Source organism: Myodes glareolus, chromosome 7, assembly GCF_982192425.1.
Source record: "Myodes glareolus chromosome 7, mMyoGla1.1, whole genome shotgun sequence".
NCBI classification, from domain to species: Eukaryota; Metazoa; Chordata; class Mammalia; order Rodentia; family Cricetidae; genus Myodes; species Myodes glareolus.
The window spans coordinates 82,439,729-82,446,791 of NC_142032.1; the positions used below are offsets into that span (position 1 = coordinate 82,439,729).

Sequence of the window (7,063 nt, forward strand, 5' to 3'; positions counted from 1 at the left end):
TCCCTAGAGTCAGCAGCCCTCAGTGCCAACCCCTGCTCTTCTCCCTCCAATGCAGAGGGATGGGTGCTGCAGTCAGGGCTCTCTGTTCCAGCGGGCCGGGCCGATGACTGTGTCTAGCACTTCTGGCCTCCTCTCTGCCTCCTCCCCCTCCTCTTCATTGTTTTGCCTTCTCTGTCCTTTCCTCTCTGGCCTCCCTTTAATGAGCGTTTACTACTTATCAGGTGCCAGGCTTGTTCTTAATATCAGACACTTGCCACCCCCTAATCTGTAAGCAGTCCTTCAAAGGCTGCCCTTAAATTCACAGTCTCAGACCCCAGTTTCTTTCTCTAACACAGTCCACCAAGGCCAAGACCAACCTCTTCCCACTGTGGAATGAACAGAGGGCAGAGGTGATCCGCCCTGTGTGTTGTCACCAAGCTTCAAAGGGGGGAAGAAACAACCTACACACACACACACACACACACACACACACACACACACACACACACAAATATGTGTAAACATATTCACTAGTCTAGCAATGCCAGCAATTCCAAGCAATGAGATCTTGTTGGCAGAGCATCCATCTCTGCCGGAAGTGCTAAGAGGAACCAGATCAGCAGTTCCAGAGAGACCACCGCCTTCACCTGTGAATGAGCTCTCTCCCCACACACAGAGAGAAACCAGCACACTTTCTTGACTTTGTCCCTGAGGTCTGCACCCCAAGGACAGCAGGGAAGGGAAGAGCCAGGCTTTCCCAGGTGTTTCCAAATCCATTGCCACACTCCTAAGACTTGCCCCGTCATGGAGTGCTGGGTAAGGGAGGAAGAAAGTTGAGCCCGGGTTGTTTTTACTGTGTGACCTTGGGCAGTTAGGAACCTTTCAGAGCCTTCAGGGTTCGTCACACTGTCTGGTCATAAATGACCTTCTAGAAAACTTAGCGTCATGGCTAGGATAAGAATGCTTAGTGTCAAAATAAATAAATAACCTCTCAGAGGTAGCTTTCACCACCAAACCCAGTGATCAGGCTAACCTGAATAACATAGAGCCTACTTCACAACTAAAACAAATAGGGGCCTGCAAGATGGCTCAGTGGGAAAGAGGCTTGCTGCCAAGCCCTGAGTTCTATCCCTAGGATTCACACAGGGATTCACAAGTTATCCTCTGACCTCCAAATGCTTACGGTGGCATGTTCACACCCCCACACACTGACAAAATAAATATATAACTGCAACGGATGAAAATAAACAATAACATCTCTCAAAACACAACTTCTAAGGCTTTTAGGTCATTTCAAAACGAGTTACCTAACACCCATGTACTCAGGACTTTACTGGGTGCCAAGCACTGTGGTAAGTGTTTTGCCCTTTAACCCTCAAAGTGTCCATCTTGAGGGCAGAATCTTTATTTCCAGTTTATGATGAGAAACCCGAGGCACATACAAATTATGGGACTTGCCTGGGCCTCACCGTCCCGAAATTGGCAGGACCGGATCTGAATCTCTGTGGTCTGTCGGATAACAAGCCAAGGCCAAGGATCCCAGCATCTGGTGTTTCTTCCCAGCTGACAAGAGTTTATCTGGTTCGACACTTTGTACTTTACATTAGAAAATCATAATTTCTAATTTGTTCAAAGTCAATGATAATAGAAAATACAGACTTGACCCCTCCAAGTGTGTGTGTGTGTGTGTGTTTGTGTGCACACTCGTGTGTGTGTCTATGCCAGAGTCAACTTCGGGTGGCATTCCTTAGGAGTGGACCACTTTGTTGTTTTGAGATGGGGTTTCTAGCTGGGACTGGGGCTTGTTAATCAGGCTGACAAACTGGCCAGCGAGCTTCAGGGATTGTCTGTCTCCACCTCCCCAGGACTGGATTCCAAGTGTGTGCCACCATGCTCATCTTTTTCACACGGGCTCCAGGGATCACATGGGTTCTCATCCCTGTGCAGAACTTAAACCTGAGGTCTTAGGATCTGATTCCAGTTGCGGCTTTCAGTCACTCCGCTCCCCTGAGCCTGACCTGTGATGGCTTCAGGCAGCAGAACCATGTGTATGCACAAAATGACTTAATGTTTGTACAGGGCCTATGCAGCCAGCCCTTTGCCCGCCCCATTTTGCAGGTGGGAAAATGAAGCATGGAGAAAGAGTCACTCAGCTGGGTCCACAGCGTTGAGAAGCGTCAGGACCAAGCAAGGCCGGAACCCAGGACAGCTGAAGCTGAAGCTCCTATTTTGCCTTGTGAGTGTGTGTGTGTGTGAGTGCTGAGGATCAAACCTAGGGTCTTGCACATGCTAGGCAAGTGTTTTACCATGGAGCTACATATACCCAGTTCCCTAAGTGAATTTCTAGCTCTCTTTCTCTCTTATTTTTTTTTTTTCAAATTGTAAACCACAAACCGTTTTCAAGGGCACAGTTGAGTGTGCCCAAGCACACTTCTGTCATTGTGCCACTTATACTGCTGTCCATTTCCAGAGTCTTTCACCCCCATGAACACGAGGGAGTCTGCACCATGAAGCACAGCCCCATCCCTCCCAGCCCTCTCCTTGAGGGCCTCCTCCTATATGTGGGCTCGCACAGTGTCTGCTCTTTTGCCATCACAGCCTCTGCTTTAAAGAATCAAATTCTCATTTCAAAACCAATACATGGGCCTGGAGAGGCAGCTCAGCAGACTAAATGCTTCCTGCACAAGCATGGGGATCCGAGTTCACATCCCCAGCATCCATGAAGAAAATCTGGCCTGGAGTTGGCTTACTATACCAGGCTGGCCTCAGACTCACAGAGATCCTCCTGCCTCTGCTTCCTGAGCTCTGGGATTTTAGGTGCGCGCCACCGCAGCCCTGCTGCCTAAGGCTGCTTCCTCTGTGAGTATTTCCTCTCTCTCTCTCTTTCCTCAGAAGAACTTCCTTCAAAATCTACCCCAGAGATTTCCTTCTTTGTGCCCTTCCTTGAAATGCTGTCACCGGGCCTGGCCAGTTAACACTGCCGTTATCAGAATGCTGAGGCCGTATTTACTGTAATCCAGGCAGTAACGGAGTGGTTTAAGCGTATTGACTTACTTAATACCCGAAACAACCCTTCTAGGCAGCCACTGTGCATCAGCTCTGTTTTCCCCATAAGGAAACAGCCACAGAAGAGCCAAATTAAAGAGCTGAAATGACACAGTTTATCTAAATCACCTGGGAGACAGAAGTGGCTTTGGAGTCCTGTTCTCGCTTTGCAGTGTGCTATTCTTAGAGCTAAGGGGTGGCCTCCAGGGAACTGTGGGATCCTGGAGGTTCCCACCCAGACTAAAGGGGAACCGACTAACTCTTACTGCTTAAAATCTCAGGGCTAACCTACACCTTTGAAGATTTGCTTTTTTAAATTATGTGTGTATGCCTCTCTCTGGCTCTATGTACAAACATGTAGGCATGCATTATCTCACAGGAGCATGTGAACAGGTGCACGTACGCACACACACACACACACACACACACACACACACACACACACAGCCTCATAAAGGCTGTCCAAAGGCTTTCTTTTTAAAAGTTTTTTTTAAATAAAAGATTTATTCTTTTAATTTTATGTGTGTGTGTGTGTGTGTGTGTGTGTGTGTCTGCCTGCATGTGTGTAGCAGATGCATGCTTAGTGTTCACAGAGACCAGAAGAGGGCATGGAATCCCCTGGAACTGGAGTTACAGATGGTTGTGACTCCTATCCAGGGCTCAGGCCTCTGGTTGCCCTTGAGGTGTGGAAGAGATCCTAAGTGGTATCTCGACATTGCCTATACCACAGGGCCATCTTAGGGTCTCCCCTGGCCAGAAAAAGACATTCTGAATTTTACTTGCATCATCCTACTGAACACTCAACAGTTTGGAGGAACTATTATCATTAAGCCCATTTGACAGATGTGAAAATAGTGGTGCATTCGCCTGACCTGAGAAAAGCAAAGCTGTAATTGAAACTAAAGTATCTTTGCTTTTAGCATTTTGATAGCCTGACGGTTATCAAACATTCCAACAAAACTGTTTGTTGTTTATTTATTTAGGTCTTTTGGAGATAATATTTTGCTATGAACTCTGGCTGCCTTAGCATTAGCATGCTATGCAGCCAATGCTGGCCTCAAACCTGCAGTTCATCTGTGCCTCCTTTTTTTGTTTGCTATTTTTGTTTTTTTATTTGTTTGTTTGTTTTTCAAGACAGGATTTCTCTGTAGCTTTGGAGTCTGTTCTGGAACTAGCTCTTGTAGACCAGGCTGGCCTCGAACTCACAGAGATCCGCCTGCCTCTGCCTCCTGAGTGTTGGGATTAAAGGCGTGTGCCACCACCGCTCGGCTTCATCCGTGCCTCTTAAGCACTAGGATTACCGGCATGTAGCACCATGCCAACTCCAGCAAACTTTTGATGGTCCTATTATACCTTTGAGGAAGGACATAATCTTACACCCAGAAAGTGTGGGACACATGACCAGGTGACTGGACATTCAGCTTTAGAACCCATGGTTCTTACATTTATGTGTCTCTCCGTGTTTGCACCCTGTGTGTGAGTATTCTCAGGGGCAGGAAGAGGGTGGCAGATCCCCTGAAGCTAGTTCCAGGTGGTTGTGAGCTGCTCAACATGGGGACTGGGAACTAAACTTGGCTCCTCTGAAAGAGCGGCAAACACTGCCAACTGCTGAGTCCCTGGCTCCCAGTTCTTAATTGCTCTGTCTCCTATTGGAGAGTGATAATGACAGTGGTGGCCGGTGTAGAGAGCCCCTCAATGGGGTGTCATCTCTGTCCACTGGGCACAGACAGGCAGAGCTTGAGGACTGTCTCTTGCTGGCCCTTGGGCTCAGTGGAAGCTGCAGGCAGAGGGGAATGGATTTGTCCTTGACCATGGATAGCGAGCATTAGAGATGAACTCGCCTGTCCATACATCTGTGTGCTTTGGAGTCTGTCTTATGTCAGTGTGTACTTGTAGTCACATGGCTGTCTGTATATGTATGCACACAGGGCTTCTGTGTATGCAAGAAGAAAAGAGACCTTGTCCCCCAAATTTATACCCTGTGAAATTGAGAACAAAGAACAAGAATTCGAACTTGACCCCCAAATAGTAATTTATGTTAGCTCCATGTCTACGCAGTAACATACATGGATTCTAGAATGTTGAATGTAAGTCACCATTGCCCAATGGTGTGTATTGATTATACAATTAACTTTACATATCTGCCCACCACCTTACTACTTTACATACTTCCTATGGGTTTGAATATATGACTACAGTATAGGTGTTGAGAAAGGTCGAGAAGAAATACTTCGTTTGTAGATGGTGATTATCTTTAGGGAGCAGGGAGAGCAGGACTTGGAATAAGTTTGAGAGGAAGAAGGGCAACCCCTTGTACTGGCTTGCTGGAAGATGTTTCATCTTGGAATTCTCCAGATTCTCACCCAGGGATCACACCAGACTGAGGTTCTCCAAGACCCTTGCTGATGGAGATTTCTTATGAGTGGGAAAAACAGCAGCTTCCTTTATAAACTCTTTGCCTCAGTTTCCCTCTCTATGGTCTGTTCTCTGTCCCTCACGTCCTGTGTTCAGCACATCTATGCCATGTGACATTCTCTAGACAGTAACTTTTGCTCAAAATCCCAGAACGGTGACAGCGTAGGTTGGGACCTGGATCTGGTTCCTCCCCAGTACTGCCTCTTACATCGGTGTGCCTGTGAGTTGGCTGGCCTGCCAGAGGAGACCACAATCAGGCTCTTGAGTTAGATGCCTGGACTCAGATGTGCACGCAGCACCTTGTCTCTGGGATCCTTGCAGGAGTGCGCGCCCCGCCCCCCATCTTTAGGAGAGCCCTCCTGGCGGGTTTGCTTGGCGACCTGGGATGTTGTCACCTCTTGAACTACAGCTCGCCCCGCCCATTCCGCGTGAGGACTTGACCACAGCCCTTCCCTCTAGCTGCGACACGAGTATGACCCACTCTGGGTCTCTCCCCGATTCGCTGAGCGAATCTTCCCCCTGTTCTCCCCGCGTCCCCAGCGGGTCCAGTTCCACTCTCTCCTCAGTGGCGAGTTTGGTGGCGGCCAGACACCCACAACGCCCTCCCACGGGAAACTGAGTCTGGGTGGCCAAGACTCTCGGCAGTTGTCAGTGGCCCGACTGAGGTCACTGCCCGAGTGCGAGCGCGCGAGGGTCGCTGTCATACCTGTTTAGGCTGGGGCTCGAGTCTGCGGTGATGGCAGCTAAGGTGGTGGCGTCGGAGTGGCTGTGGCGCTGGGTCACCTGTAGAGCCTGGGCGCTGTAGGCGGAGGGAGCGAGTGCAGAGGGCGGGGACCGACCGGGAGCGCCCGCGGGTGGAGCCTACCTGCCTAGGTGAGTTAGCCTGGCCAGTTGCATCGTCAAGCTCCCTAGCCGCCTGGACCCACTTCACGGGCTGCAGGCTCGCATCCTCTGTAGTCCCCACAGGCCACGTCTCACCTCTTCGTCCCATTCTCTACACACCGCGGGGACTCCATACCCTATCCAGGTGCAGAAATTCCTTCCTCCGTGTGTCCCCATTCTGTAACCATCACATCCACATACACAAACTCTCCATCCTGCCCTACTCCTCCCCTTGCTGGAGCGCATCACAGGCACCAAGACAAGTCACTTGCTGTAGCCTTATTCTAATGGTGCTGAGATTTTCCGGCACAAATTGGGGGCTTCAGGAAAGCTCCCCGCTCTTGGTCTTCCTAGAACATTCTTGCACCTGACTGGTCTTGGGATATAACTTTCACCTCTGCAGTAGATAAGATCGGGCTCTTTAGAGGTCTGGATCGCTGCTGGCTTGGTCCCAGGGAGCCCACTCACCACACTTGTGGTGCAGCCCCAAGGAATCCCTGTTGCCCCTGTGCTAGGGGCTGAAACATGGTTTGTTCCTTCCAAGTTGAAGTTGAACTTCCATTTGGAGAGGAAAAGAGGTGGCATTTTAAGACGTGATTAGGAGTCCCCTATGAGGAGTGGGATAGCCCATCTACTCGGTTAACAGATGAACTCATCCATTTGGTCAGCGGATTAATGGTCATCTCTGGACTGGGTGTGCCTTTGTAGCCAGTTTGACTAGGTCTCCCAGGAGCACCCAACT

General features: G+C 49.4%; 1 protein-coding gene across 2 annotated transcripts in view; it reads right to left on the minus strand.

Moving 5' to 3' along the window:
* Scnn1b (sodium channel epithelial 1 subunit beta) overlaps positions 1 to 6,292 on the minus strand; it is a 62,565-nt gene extending 56,273 nt beyond the window's left edge. The window contains exon 1 of one of the 2 annotated variants that reach the window (XM_087908495.1): positions 6,146 to 6,292. The gene's annotated coding sequence lies outside the window, so the exon portion shown is untranslated. The remainder of the gene's footprint in view (positions 1 to 6,145) is intronic. The other variant, XM_087908496.1, reaches the window with a different exon arrangement.
* Positions 6,293 to 7,063: the final 771 nt, after the last annotated feature.